Genomic DNA, 16,608 nt, shown 5'->3' with positions numbered 1-16,608 from the left:
TGGTATACTCTTAATGGGGGGATATAATCAAATTGTGGCGTTGTTTCTTTTCTTTGAATTTCTTATTCTCTTACCCAGGGGGAACAAGGCTAAGACATTCAGAAGTTGTTATGGAAAATGTCATTTTTTGTGCTGATTCAAACTGTTTTTCCAAACTATTTTTTAGCATGCCCCAAAGGGTGAAGTGCACCAGAAATTACTAACCTTAATTAATAAAGCACTGTGAGTTAAAAACTGGAAGCAAATAAGCACTTGGGGAACATATTCTCTTGGCAATGAGCAGTTTCTCAATATTTCAAAGCAGTATCACAAATTGTGAAAGTCAAGCATAATCTAATTATAAGAAAGGCAAATAAATAGCAAAGCAATATAAGTACTTATGAGTAAACACTGAATGGAAAAAGGAGGGTAGCAGCCTATGGGTTAATTAACCCTTTTTAATTTGCCACACCTTTATAATTAGAAAATGGCATTGCTTATATGTTTTTTTATATAATAAATGTATAAGATAATTTCACCGCTAAGCAACCTTGAAGCTGAGAGAATGTATCCTTGGGGGTTAGTACAAATGTAACAGTTTTCCTGTACAAGTTAGGCACGCCATCATGACTAAAAATGGTTTCCATCATTTCTGTCACATAAAATGCATTTTTGCAATAAAGCTATCACAGTAGTATGTTGTCTGTTAAGTACTCTCCGGCTCAGTCTTCACCACGGTGCAAATTTTAATGGCATCTTAACCGCAGGTGTTTCAATCACAGAACACAATGTCTGCGGTTATTGAACAAACACTTGTTGTGAGATTTTCCTGCAGTTTGCACTTAAGCTGGTGTGCTTCATGGCATAGGTCAATAATGTGCTTTTTAATTTAAAATAAAAGCTATGCACTAATGTGTTTTTAAAATAAATGCTCAGAGTAATAGTTGTTAGGTTAGAGGCAGGTCTTACACTGAAATGAGGCAAACTCCAGTAAAAGGTTTTGTGGCATTTAATTAGGTACTATGAGTTGTCTGCTTTTCACATAGAGTTTGATCAAAGGTACCTTGTTTTCGAATAGAAATGGCCATGTGTACAAGGTGTCATCTATATTAAAAGCATAAAGGAAATATGTAGTAAATAGAACTATACAGTATGTAGTTCCATTTTCTCAAGTGCCCTGGTTTACATCAGCCTGTGGTCCCTGGTGTCCCAAAAGTGGGACACGCGCACAGACCTAACTTAATTTTACAACTTTCAGGCCAGTCAGGCACCCACTGTTGCTTTTGAGGACAGTAGGGATCATGGTTCATTGGGGATATCCTTTGAGTTTGCCTGACTGGCCTGAAAGTTGTAAAATTAATTTAGGTCTGTGCTATTGCAGCACAGTCCTCCACTGCAGCTCCTATGTGGCCACCTTGAAACGCTCTACATCCAAGCACCCAAGGTGGTCCGGGGGGAAGGACGAGCGGGTGATCTTCCCCGTCACCGTTAATCTTCTTGCCACCTGCCTGCCTGCCTGCCTCTAGACACCCACTCAAACACAGTTGTCCTGATTTGGACAAACTTTAGATGTCCTAAAGCTTGCTGCTTATGTGTAACAGATAAGAATAGCAGAATTGTACAGGTTACAGAACATGTCCATGATAACATAGAATTATGGCTGTTTAAATGGAAAGAGACATGGGACGGTTTTACTAGAAACCCACAATAAGGCAACACGATCTGTGGTGGAAACTTGGCATTATGTAACGTTAAGGTATGATGTTACTGTGAATAACCATAAGCTGAGTCAATGAAAAATATAGACTGCATGTCAGGGTAGGGCAAGCAAGTGGGGAAGGATTGCAATTGAGCTCAATGCACATTGAGCAAATTTGTATGCCAAATATATTTTGCACTGCTTTATTACTGGGCTCTTAACTGAACATGTACCGTCTTTAATGTTATCTGTACTGTGTAGAAAATGTGTAGTTTGTGTTCCATAAGCCTACATTTCAGTCACAATCGTGCCTATCATGTAGTAGGCCATTTTGAATTCTTTAAACATAGTATCAAGTTAAAAGCAAGATTAAGATGTGTACGATTAACCTTTAGAATAGTTTTGATTCATTCATTGTCCCTATAGTGTTGTACAGTGCATGCTCAAACCCGAACAGCAAGAAATCTATATAATAAAGAAATAAAATCAATATTGTAAAAGAAAGTATGAGTACGATGGGGGGAGTAAAATAATTCCAGACGTGTAACACAATGACAGGGGTGAATTTGTGCCATTTTTATTATTGATTAAATCAGCGTGTGCTAATTTCCCATTTGTGAGAAACACTATAGAGACAAATGCTTTAACAATGATATGTATGCTGTATGTCAACCCCCCCTAGAGAGCTCATCAATTAAAAACCAGGAGAATAGTATCATTTATATTGATGCAGTCCAAATTTCTGTCATACATATTATAACTTAAATAAAAAACTATGCCATAATAGCTTTACTGGAGTCCAATTAAATGTGTTTCCAGCAATAAATCTTTATGCTGCACAAAAAAAGAAACATCTACAAAAGAAGATCATATTTTACACACAGAACATATAGTAGAACTGATATATTTCTGTGATATGTCTGTGGTTCACACTATGTGTATCTGAAACATGTCCTGATCTTGTAAAAGTACATGTAATCATGTGGCTGCATATCGATTTAAATCTATAAAGAATTTTAGCAAACCATGATGTTGGTTTTAGAAAAAATACACCAGAACACACAAAGCATGATCTATTTGCAGATTTTAATTGATTTGTATTTAGTAGTTCTAATTTAAGTATATATATATATATATATATATATATATATATATATATTGCACATTCTTACTTAATGATTTCATGCTTTTTGTGATAAATAGTTCTTGATCATGTATTTTATTTAATTTAACATTACAATCATAATGATAAAAGCTATAAGGTGCTTTAATTATCTAATGTTCACTGAGGTTTATTGAAATAATTACATTTATTTTGCGTACTTTAGTTTTCCATAATATTCTGGTATATAACCTTATAACCCTTGGCATTTGTAATGATGTAGTAGAAAATGTTTATTGTATATTATTAATATATTTTGTATGTTTAGTGTATTTGTCTATACTTAAGTTAAAGAAATCATTCCGTGTAGTAGCCCTCCCTCTAGTGACTTTATCAGGGACTACATATACCTTAAAATTTAACTCTAGTTGGTAACCGACTAACCAGCTAGCTGGTCTGAAATTTTATATCACATCAACGTTTATTAATATTTCACACATTTGAATTTAAATACTTGACTGCAATTAAGTGAAAACTGTTCATGTACTACATCATCTAAAGTATGAGAGTAAATTACATGTTTTAGCAATTCTGGGTATCCATTGATTTAAATAATTAATAGGTTTGCATACATTATATTCTTCTATTGAAGTTTTTATAGTACTAGCTATAAATAAAAGAGAATAAAAGAGAATACAGATTAAATTAGGTTAAACATCACAAACAGAAAAGACACTTGACATAATGTATTCTATAGTCTTGTTATTGTTATTAAAACTATATTAAAACAATGTACATTTAGAGGTTTGATAGAGGGAACTCGGGCACGTCTGCCTGTTGTGTACCCGGGTGGGGGGGGCAGGGTGTGCACCCCTCCAGAGGTGGACTACACTGCCCCCCGCTGGAGGAGCAGGGCCAATTGAGGACCTCATGGAAAAATCAAGGAAACAAGAGGTCTGTTCGTAGAGACCTCTACATCCTGCTCCCTTGCAATGCACGCTGGCTACTGATGCTGAGCGCCAGAATATGATGTCAGAACAAGAAGAGGAGAAGAGCAGGAGAAGGAATAAGAAGAGGAAAAGGAGCTGCAGGAAAGGAGACAGGAACACATGAAAGGTAGACAGACATTGTGAGAGTGTAATGGGAGTGTAAAGGAATCATGAATCTAAGACAAGGACTGACTGAGTCTTACATCGGTCAAAAGGAGCAGACTAGATGGGCCAAAAATTCCTTATCCGTAGTCAATTCTATGCTAAATTTCTGTGTTTCCTTGCTATTCTTATCAACGCAGCATAGTAATCTCTTCTTTACCTGATTGCAGCCTGATGGGTGCCATCAACAGCACATTTACTCAGGTGCTTGAAATTAGCATTTGTTCCTGATTGGCTGAAATAGCTGGATCTGGACTCCTACAATTACACTCAGCGATCCAGGTTTGTACCCAAAAGTAAAAGTATAAATTAGGTTTCCTGTTTTGAATACAGGACATCTGCCAATAACAGTAAAGACTTGTACAGTGCATGAAAAATAACTGCTCCATGTCAGTAGAAAAAGACCTGTAATAAAAAGGAAGGGAAGTGAAATCTACTGCTGTATTGGCTGATTTTATTTCATATTATGCATTTTTGCTGTCATCGACACTGCTTTGCACCCCTGTGATGTCAGCCATGTTTAAAATTACACCAAACTATATATACCTTATTGGCTCGATTATAGGCTGCACCCGATTATAGGCCACACCCTAAAAAAGAAAAAATACACATTAGTGGAATGGTAAAACAGTATTCCATCTAATGAACAGGAATACATGTATTTTCACATTTTTTTTTATCTATTATGCTGTTAGTGAGCAAATGTTATATACAAACAGAAAACCAATAGCTATTTTAAGGCCCCTCCCCTTAATTCATAATGCACCTTAATTATACATATGCCACTCTGCCCCCCTGATAGGCCAATCTGACCCCCAGATATGCTTTATGACCCCTAGAAATACCACTCTGCCCCCCCTGATAGGCCACTCTGCTCCCTAGAAGTGTCACTCCCCCCTCCAGACTTACCAATGCACCCCCAGACTCCCTGGTGTCTAGAGGGGCAGGCCAGTGGACGTTTGTGCGGTGCGCGTAGACAACCTCCACTGCCGGCACTTCCGCCAGGGCTTCTACAACCGTCGCAGCCGATTGAGCACCGAAAGGTTATGTCACACCGGTGCTCCATCATAGAAGCCCCGGGGAAGTGCCGGCAACGGAGGTTGTCTACATGCATCGCACAGACGTCCACGGCTGCCGGAGAGGAGGATCCAGGTCCCCTGCCGGGGAACTGGATCCTAACCCTGCTGCTTGCCCGCAGCAGGGCTAAATGAAAAAGGAAAAGAAAAACACGGGCCCGGAACTGCATGTCCCGAGCGTCGGGCGATACCAATTGCACATCCCTGTGCTAAACCCCAATTATAGGCTGCACCTCCACTTTAAAGACTTAAAGCGGGGGGGGGCTATATTCAGACAAATACTGTATATATATATATATATTTACTCTAAAACGATTGAAGTTTCACAGGACAATGATGGAGATAGTTTTGTTATCATTACAGGGTAATTGCCATCAGAGCTTACAATCTAGGTAATTATGTTAGTATAACTACTGCTCAGGTATATGTCATAAATAAAAATTAATAGTAAGAAAGACTAAACAATAGGACAGCTTCATGCGTCGATCTGACTTAATCAGGCAATACATATGCAGCCATTAAACTCATTATACTACCCAAGATGTAAATGTGGATTGCAGAAACACATTTTTTATATCAGTTGGAAAGATTCAGTCATACAAATCAATAGAATTGACCTAATTAGTGGCTGAGATGTTAAAAAAACAAACATAAAAGTTTGCTTTGACATATTGCAAGTAGTGTCTTATTCAAAATGGCATTTTATAAAACAAATGAATATGATTTGTTTGCAATGAAAATAACATTTGATATTTAATCTGGCAGATCAGCTTGAAGTACAACATTTCTACAACAAAATCCATAGGCTACGGGAAATATAGTCTAAACATATATCTTAAACATTTGCAATACATTACAGGGTGTTATTTTAATGCTCACCAGGCCATTGTATCAGTGTATAGTTCTAATTCTACATATCCTGCTAGTGTTAGTGATTAATATACAGTAAAAATGGCTTATAGCATGATTTTCATAAATCTTAGCAAACATAAACGTGTAGCTTAGATGGGCTATCCTAAATGACCCATTCTGTTTAAGTATGCTGAGTTGTGTGCTATCTCTCATTGCTGACTACTGGAGGGCAAGCCATTGCCAAGAAAAAGCTAGACTTGCCCTCCAGATATTGTGGGTTTGTGTGAACGTTTTTTCAAAATAAGTTGAAAGTTACTTTATCTTAAGATATAATTTATATACCACTTATAAATTGGTTAAATTGATAAAATGGAAACCACAAATACCATTGATTAAATATCAGCATTTGTTTTTTCATACAGACATCTGGCAGAGCCATCTTAACACCAGAAAACACTCTTTCCAGGGGATTAATTGTCATGTAATATAAAAATGTGAACTAGAATATGTTTTTAAACTTTGTGGTAAAGAAAATAGGTCTTCTATGTGATATTTTCATTATGAAAACATGAGAAATGTTTGCATTGCATGGTTACCATCATCTACTACTAAATGAGTTAATTATACATTTTCCCCTAAAGAACAAACTTAATTTTCTTTCATCACTACAATTCCTAATCACTCGTTTAGGTACATTATATTTTTTTTACTTCTGCCACCATGTCCTATTTGCAACATCTTTTAAGATGGTCAGTTCAATTTACCCCATCAAATCATATATTTTCATGTACTAATATTACTGGTTTGTCTGTTTTTTGGGGGGCTAAAGACCATTTTGGTCAGTCTGTGCCTATGCCCTATTTGGGACATCTTTGAACCTGGCCACTCCCATTTACCCCATCAAACCATTCATTTTTTTAGATACCCCTTGGGTATTTGAAATGTAATTTAACTCTTTCCATGTCAGGATTTTTGGGAAGATACAGCACTAATTTTAGTAGTTGCTTATTAAAAATATATATATTTTTGTACCTTCTTTTACATTTTGGTGGAACTGGATGCTTCCCCTGATGGTGCATAATTACGTTGAAATGTTACGGCTTTTGTTTTTTTTTGTTTTTTTTTAGATATTTTTATTTTTTCAATTTTACTAACCACATTGTGATTAGAAAGCTGGGCTCTATTGACTTGCATGGTTGAATGCAGTACCTGGAGAACTAGAGTTCTCAGGGGGGTCTGGAGAGAAACCCTCTTGGAAACTTGTTTATTTTTTTAAAGTGTGCCGGCATCTTGCGAGAGGCAAAATCTCTTGCAGTGGCGCTTGTGACCAATCTCCGGAGCGGTCACAGCTGATCCTTGGGTGGGTGTTTGGTGTTGCTGAATGCCTCGCGAGGCACTTCAGCAACAGCAGAAGTGAAGTGAAGTGAAGCTAAGACCAAAGATCGCCTCCTAAGCTCTTTTAAAACGGGCTCCTGATGCCGATCTCGGTGTTGTTTAATGCCTGTACATCAAGGCATTACAGCAACACTGTCTAAGCTTGTTAAATGCCATGACTTGCTAAGCACTCTTTTTGCGTGATCTGCCTGGCACGTCACTGGTCGTTAAGTAGTTGGTCCCCCCTCTGGAAAGGCTTTCCACATGATTTTGGAGTGTTTCTGTGGGTATTGTTGCCCATTCATGTAGTAAAGCATTTGTGAGGTCAGGCCCTGATGTTGGATGAGAAGCAGGGCCGGCCCTTCAATAGAGCCGAGTGGGGCAATTGCCCCAGGCGGCACTTTTGAAGGGGCCGCACTTTGCCGCCCCAAGCGCTTTTTTTTAAAGCGGAGGAGAGAGAGGGGTGCAGAGTGGTTTTCGCTTACCCGCTCGGCGCCCCTCTCCTCTGCGAGCCCTCTAGCTCGGTCTCGGTGCTGGCTTGTAATGCTGAGCGCCGGAAGTGACGTAAATTTCCGGTGCTCAGCATTACAAGCCGGCATTTTGGCAAAGCAGGGAGACTCGCCGCAGAACTGTGTAAAGGTAAGTACAAAGGGGGCAGCAGCGGCAGCGGCATTTTAAACTTCGCCCCAGGCGGCATTAAGTCTTGGGCCGGCCCTGATGAGAAGGCCTGGCTCACAATCTTTGTTTCAGTTCATCCCAAAGGTATTAATTAATTAATGGTGTTGTGGTCTGTGCGGGTCAGACAGGTTCTTTCACACCAAACTCATCCAACCATGTATTTATGGACCTTGCTTTGTACACTGGGAAACAGTCACACTAGAATAGAAAAAGGCCTTGCCATTTCCCAATTAGAAGTATAGCATTGTCCAAAATGTCACTTTTCAGCATGTAAAATGCATTCATTAATGTTAAGGCCAAAACAAATAGCACAAATCTTGTTTAATTGTTAAAGAGCTGTTTCAAGTGGTTTCCCATCAGAGTGGTTGCTTTAAAAGAAACAGAGAATAAAACAAATATATATACAATAAAAATGACCACTTGACAAGTCCTTGAAAGACACATAACTCAAGGGAAACAGTTGAAGTGCAATTGATTTGCAACAGGGAATGGGAAGTGGTACAAAGACCATATCTAAAGAGACAAGACGGTTATTCTCATACATAACTGCCCTGAAGCAAACCTCATCCTCTTATGTGCGCTCAACTGTTTTGGGTTTTTTTTCAAACTTGAGTATTTGCAGTGTATCCCATGCCTACTGCTAATGGTGTGCAGCTGTTGCTAATGTGTGCTTCTGATTACTTTTGATTAGTATGTGTATTAATGCTTCCGGTAAACAGGCATCTGCCAGGTGGCAGCATAATCAATAGAAAATATCAAAGTCCCCAAATTCAGTGTGACACTGTGCATGTGTATAAGCAGAGCCGGCCTTAGGTGTTCTGGCGCCCTGTGCGGACTACTCCTCTTGGGCCCCCCCATCCCCCAGAAAAGAAAGGAAAAAATCTTGTAACAAACAAATAGCTTTCATTAAACAAAACAGCTAATCTGCTGTAACAACATTTTTTAAAAAAAAATATCGAAAAAATTGGACCCCAGAAAGCATTTCCTTGGGCCCTGCTCCATGCTCCCTAGCATGCAATCACCCCCTCCGCTATCACACCAAAAGAAAAATGGCCACACTGACTGCAGATTAGGGGATGACTGAAAATCACATGTTAACTCAGCATTGAAGGTATAGATCAAATAGAATCAGACATACAAACCCTCTATTTGTAGGTATACAATAATAATGTATTTATGCTACGTATGGGCAGAGGAAGAGTGAGGCGAGAGCGAAACCCACCTCAGGTGCAGCTGCGGGGGGCGCACAGCCGCCCGATCAGCAGCTGCAGCCTGCATACTAGCTGGGAGATCACGATCTCCCTCTAGTCGGCTGAAAATTAGGGAGCGCAAGGTCTGTCACTTCAGACCTCGTTTCACTGCTCCCTAATCACTACGCGTCGACGCTCCCACCGCAGGATACAGGATGGAGGCAGAAGAAAGAAGGATGGTGGATGTGTAAGGGCAGTGTATGTGTATATGTGTGTGTAAGGGCAGTGTACATGTATATGTGTGTGTAAGGACAGTGTACATGTATATGTGTGTGTGTCTAAAGGCAGTGTATGTTTATACACAGTATATTCACATACATATATGTGTGTATGTGTATATGTGTGTAAGGGCAGTGTACGTGTATATATGTGTGTGTAAGAGCAGTGTACATGTATGTGTGTGTGTGTAAGGACAGTGTACGTGTATATGTGTGTGTATAAGGGCAGTGAACGTGTATATATGTGTGTGTGTAAAGGCAGTGTATGTGTATACGTTTGTTTATGGGCAGGTGTGTGTAAGGGCAGTGTACATGTGTGTGTGTGTAAGGGCAATGTACGTGTATATGTGTGTGTGTAAACGAAGTGTATGTGTATATGTGTGTGTGTAAAGGCAGTGTATGTGTATATGTGTGTTTATGGGCAGGTGTGTGTAAGGATCCTGGGAGGGGGGCTAACATTAGCCTTTTTTTCATTTAAAAAAATCTTTGCTGCTGTGGACTACTCTTCCAATGATGCTCAGCCAGCATTATGGTGGACACCTGGCTGGCTGAGAATCATGGGAATTTTTGTTCACAGCTAGCATCTGCAGCTTTACTGTTGCTGCACTTCCCGTGATGCTCAGCCAACATCATGGAAGTAGTATGTGTAGCTGAGCCTCATGGGAATTCAATTCAGTGGGTTGGTTATTTTTAATATGCATGACTGCTGACAAAAACGACATTGTAAAGTGCAATTGCTTGTATTGGTGAGTTCCACGAGATAAAAAAAAAAAAAAGTGGAGGTATGCAGTAGACACCCCTTTGAGTCCCGTGGCTTTCAAATTTCATTCCAATACCTCTTCTTCCCCGTTTATGATGATGGTCACACCCTGGACCTTGTTTTTTTCTAGCATGTGCTCCATCTCTAACTTTTCTAATTCCCCTTTCCCCCTCTCTGACCATCACCTCCATCCTGCTCTCTCACTTTGTCCCCTGCTCCTTCTTTTCCCCCAACAACGCTGCCTGACGGGGTTGTTGGGGGGGGGCACTCTCACTCTCAACCAATTTACTCCCTCTCTGTCCCTTGTTCCTTCAAGCATGTTACCATAACTCCTATCTTGGAATAGCCCTCTTTAGACCTGACTGATCTGTCAACTACTGTCCCATCTCTCTACTTCCTCTCTCCTCCAACCTTCTTGAATGAATTGTTTACACCCCACCAAGTTTTTTTAACTCCTGTTCCTTACTAATGATGTTTTATATCATCTGGAATGGGGCAGCCCCTGAGAAGTGTTGCAGGCGTGCATGAGAACTAGAAATCCGAGAAGACAGATGGAGATCATTGGAGGAGCGACGACACCAGTCAGGAGCAATGTTCCATCTAATTTTTCTTAGGTGGCGTGCGCAGCAAATTTCTCTCGTGCAAAAATTTTCCAAGAGCCAAAATTTTGTGCGCACAATATCCCCTCCGCATAAAGTATCAAAAAAAATAATAGATATTTTTTTTTATTGGGAAAAACTGTTGTGCGCACAATTTTTGGACATGTGCGCTCTCTAAAAATGCTATGTGCAAGCGCACAGCTTAGAGGGAACACTGGTCAGGAGTATATCTAGAGATGAGCGACGAGATGTAGGGAAACTGCTTCAAAAAGACCTCTCCTGCAATACGTATACAAGTGTGGCTGGTCTGTCCCTAACAGCGGCACTTTTACCTCATGTGTAATACACCCTAACTCCCTCTAGAGTTTAAACTCGTTTGAGCAGGGCCATGTTTACCTCTTGTTTCTGTAAATCAAATTGTTATGTTATATAGTACTTGTTATGTCATGTTTACCCATTGTACAGTGCGGTGGAATATGAAGGCTCTATATAAAACAATAAATAATAATAAAAATGTTGTTCTTGTGAGTGTGGAACTCTTTACCTAATCTGTAGATTTGTCTTTGTCAATTTTCTCTTTGTCATTAGTTTTGTTATACCCTTTGAATGTATGCACTATAAGACGCTCTGTGTTAATTGCTATATGTAATACAAATATAATAATAATATGAGCCATAAGCAATATGATCTGAAGCAATCTGAAACATGATAGATGCTCCTTAATCATTTTATCTATGACCAGTAGATGTCACCAACACATCATGTTACATTTAAACACAGACCAGTAACCAATATTGTTTTGGATTCTTGTAATATGTGTGTTAAACATCTCCAATTCCAGCCAATGACAATATGTTAAAATTTAGCTGTACAAGAAAAGGATTAATTTTTACAGGGAACAAAATCAGTCAACATATTGAAACACCATACCACCTCACACTTCAAATGGCAAAAAGGAATGAAAGGTGGGGTGTGTGATGAAAGGCATGGATAGGGACAGTGCTTTCCCAGACCTATTAATTTCTAATTGAGTAAGGCTTTTACAAAAAAAATTGTTAATTTACCCAATTGTACCATATTTGCTCGAATATAAGACAAGGTTTTTTTCAAAGCAAATGCTCTGAAAAATACCCCTCGTCTTATAATCTGACCTCAAATAGAGGTCTTACTATAAGACTAATATCCAGATCCCCCGCAGAGCTGCAGGGGACCTGGATCCATCTCTCTGGCAGCCAATGAACGTCCTATTCCTAAATTAATATTCACATTTTGGGGGTTATCTTATAATCAAGAAAATACGGTGATTAAAGTGAAAATCTAATATCCCTGACACCCTTTTAAGAAAGAATTCATTTTGAATTATTCTGGGAGTACTTTGATATACATTTTTCCAAAACATGACCTTACATAGAAGAGGCTGCCCTACAGCAGAAGCTGCCCGCCTCCATTATAGTCCAACTATTCTTGCAACTGGTTGGCTGCCCGAAGCAGTTAATCAGTGACAGGGAAGTCCTCCCATTGAAATCGAAGACAGAATTTCCCAGACATGCACACGGGGATCTGAACAGACCCCTGCACACAGGTTCACCCAAGCCAGTGAGGGAGCTGACTAGATGTAAGTATGCAGGAAGCGGAGTCTGGCCAAACACAACAACCTCTGGCCCAGTATGGAGCTATTACATTTTTGGGACATTGTTTTAAATATTACTATAAAGCTAAATATTAGTGATAGTTAAAGGGCATTTTTCCCGATTATGGCTCCCCAATAAAATACAGTGCCACGTGCAAACACCACAGTGTTGCTCTCCTTCTCTACTTGTCCTCGTTACAGCTCTCCCTTTACCTCTTCCAAATTTCTGCCTTTCTTTCTCTCAAAGCTCTCCACCTCTCCCTCTCTTTATCTAGTTTCTTCATAGTTCTCTTTTTCCTTCTTTTACAGCTCTCACTTGTTATAGCAGCAGTGTGTTAAAAATAAGTCAGTTTATTGGGGTACTATGTACTACTTAATTCATACTCAAGCATCTTGGCATAGATGTAATCAATAAATAGTCCTGTTGTACACCCATCCGCAGTGAAGATCCAAAAATACTAGTCACAGTGGGCAAGAATAAAAGTAAATGTGTTAACCGACAAACTAGTCACAATAAAGTAAGTGGTGGTGCAGTAGGTGTTTGGCAATTGCTTTTGAATATGCAAATTCTAAGGTGGGAAAAACATCTCTTTGGATATGAGTGACTCATTTTAATCATACAGGCAGGTCTGTGCATGCAGAACCTGCATCATTTATATGGGAGTTGTTCCGTTACACCTCACTTTGTAGTCCTGCTAAGCAACATTTTCAGTTTCTCTGAAGTAACCAGCACATTAATACATTTTTGTAGTTCCAGATTAGAAAAAAACAGGCAAATAGTATGCATGGACACTTCACAGCACCTGCTGGAGCAGTCCAAAGCAACCTCACCATAGAAGAATGCATATTAAAGTACTCTATGAGTACTTTAACCCCTTAAGACCAATGACGTGCCAGGGACGTCATAGAAAAACATTCAGATAAGGATCAACAATGTGCCTGGCACATCATGGGGTTTACAAATGTCACAAATACCAAATTGAAAATACCCAAACAACACGACAAAGCTATGTATGGATGGTACCACCGTACTCAGTGGATGTTACTGAACACATACTGGGTGTTGTTTTGCAGTGACAAATACCAGGAGCTGTAAATTCATACCTGAATTACAATGTCTGTGGGGAAAAAAACAGAAATACCCTGGGGTGTCTAGTTTACAAAAAGATATGGTTTGATAGGGACAAATTGAATTGACCATTTTCAAGATGCCCCAAATAAGACATGGGCATACGATTTGTAAAAAAAAAAAAAGGTGTTGAAATAAGAAACATAAAAATATTGGGTATTTCTAAACTCAGGACAAATATTAGGATCTATTTAGCAGGTTTTTCCCACTAGCTTTTGTAGATGCATAAAAGTCAGAATATTCTTTATTTTATTATTTTTTAATAGTAAATTAGATTATATGATTTCAAAATAATGGTATCTAAAGAAAGCTCTTCTTCTCCTGAAAATAAATATTAAATAATATATATATATAATTTGTGTTGGTACAGTAAAAGAGAAAAAAAAGAAAATTTTAGCTAAACACAAACACTGCAAAAGAGTGAAAACAGCCGAGGTCACAAAGGGTACAAAACTTGTTAATTTGATTTTTTTTTCAAACGTTTAATAAATAAAATACCTTATGAAGAAGATGAAGCTCCAGAGCTGCTTGAAGCAGCCAATCAGTCGTAGGAAAGTGTTCCCATTACAATTGCTCAACCCAGAACCATAGTGGAGCCAGCACAGGAGCTAACTTGTGGTGCATGGCAAGTAGTAGGCGCCTTCCATGCCTTTGCAATGGGTCCACCATGTAAGTTTAAAAGGACCACGCAGCTTTTTTATGTATTAAAGTGCACATGAAGGCTGGAGTGTCCCTTTAATTTCAAATCAGAGCATTGCAACTGGAACCGTTTTTTTTACAAACGGCTACCTTTGGTGCATTCATTGTATAGACCCAATGGCACCTTACAACTGTGTGCTGTATGTTATAAAGGAAACGTGTGGATACAATCCAAATCAGGCATCATTTCTTTTGTACATATTTAAAAAAGAAAAAAAAGTTTTTTATTGATTTATTTTTGAGAATATACAGAAAACAATAAAAAAATCAACAGGGTAAAATAGAATAAAATGAATACAATAAATATAATATAGATGATTGATCCATATGTAAAAATACACCTGTTATACACAATTTAAAATGTAGCAACATTTACATATGCATGTACCTTTTTTTGCAGTAAAGCAAACATATCATACAAAAATCAAAACAGTGTCTCTTGACTTAAAATGAAACCCAAAAGAAAGTCTATGAATGAGAAAATACGGTAATAACAAAAACATTAAGATATATGAAATAATCTGAGTTTCTGTTTAACTTTAGCAATATGTTTCTATTTGAAGACCTGCGAGCGTGATTTAATACTTAAAAAAATAGTTTCAGTAAAGACAATAGTTATTAATGTAGACAGTTGCAATACATCTGTGTATTTCCACAAGACTTGCTTAATTTCTAGCACAGCCCATTATACATAGCTTTTAAGGGCAATATCGGTTGTGATATAAGGTTATATACTATGTTATATACTATTTATTTCAAATAATATAATAAATAACTACATCTGGCTTATTTTCAAAATTCTTCATGAGCCACCACAAACCTGATATTGATAATTGGTTGTATCCATACATATGCTGTCCGCAAATTATAACTGTGATTACCAAAAGGCAGGTTGCAGGGAAAGGTTTTCTAATGGCAATTAAACATGACAGGTACAAATCAGTTATAATAGTAACCAAAACATACATGTAAAAGAAGCGTTTCACTCTTCAACTGCTAGTAAAATATAGCAGTATGTTATTGTATGGGACATAACTATATGCGTTAGGAACGGACTTTGATAGAAAATGCTTCCTGTCTTTTTAAGGCTAGCAGCCAATAAATGTCAGCTGTGTGTATGTCTGCTGGATACACACAACCACACACACTACACTTTTATATCAGCCGCCGGCACTTGTTAATGTGGAGCTGCTTGAATTAGCCAGATATTCCTGATGGCAAATATAAAATCGATTCAAGCCTTTATTTCAGGCATTTTAGGAACATTATTAATATAACAATAACCCTGTATGCTTATTTTTGGCTTGTTTTTCTGTACACTTTTTCTATACAAGATGAATTCCACCCCAATCCATCAATATTATTCTATTCCTCTGCATATTTTTTTTATACTTACAAATACATTGCATAAAATAATCAAACTAAATGAAAACTTCTATGAACTATGCAGTACCGTGGAATATTCCTATAAATTCATAACCTAACTTAAGAAAATGTCAACGCAAGGGGGGAGATGACATGTAAAACTTCCGTTTCAGATGTTTAAAAAGCCATTATCTGGCAAAGTGCTAAATTTGGAGGAATTAGGCCACTGGAATGTTTCTTCTAACATGATAAGCTTTGAAAGGGTCTAGTTTCCTTGGTAAATGTAACCTAATGTACTGAATTAATACTGTGACTTCTACCCACAAATAAAATAACAAATTTAGATTTGATTACTGAAATACAATCAGATCTGTTTACAACATCAAATACATTGAATAATCGCACTTTGGTATTTGCACTTTTTTCTTTTTATTTACCTCATACCGTTTGGCCCTATAAAGAAATTTGCCCACACAGTTTAAAATAATGCCGATAGCACAATTATTGCATGTGTTACGCATTCTTTTTATCCATGTGACGAAGCATTGTGTGAGATGTAATTAACCGAAGAGTTCGGAGGTCAAACTGTATAAACTGAGGAAGAAATATGGAAAAATATTACCTTTAGTCTTCACTTGGAAATAAATGTTCTTGAATAATTGCCAAAGTAAACAGAAATAGTTCAGTGAATGTCCTAATTTACAGAGTGTTTGGTGAGTGTCTAAAAAATATGTACTTTTGAGGAATGTGTGAGGGAGTTCCTACAAAGCATTTCAAACTACAAGCATACATTCGCTCACACATAATATTGCGGAGAGAAACTGAAATCGTCTTACAGATAAAAAAAAATACAAAAATAATTATATATTGTGTATATATATATATATATATATATACATACACACACATTATATAATATATAAAGTGAGATTTTACATTTAATGAGTGATGTCCCACTAAACATACATATAGTTAACACAGCTATGACACATTAGTAAGGAATAACAACATATTTATGAACCATCCATCTGCCTGGCTTCTACACAC

Source organism: Spea bombifrons, chromosome 5 (genome assembly GCF_027358695.1).
Source record: "Spea bombifrons isolate aSpeBom1 chromosome 5, aSpeBom1.2.pri, whole genome shotgun sequence".
NCBI lineage: Eukaryota > Metazoa > Chordata > Amphibia > Anura > Pelobatidae > Spea > Spea bombifrons.
Note: the sequence above shows the minus strand (reverse complement) of the source record.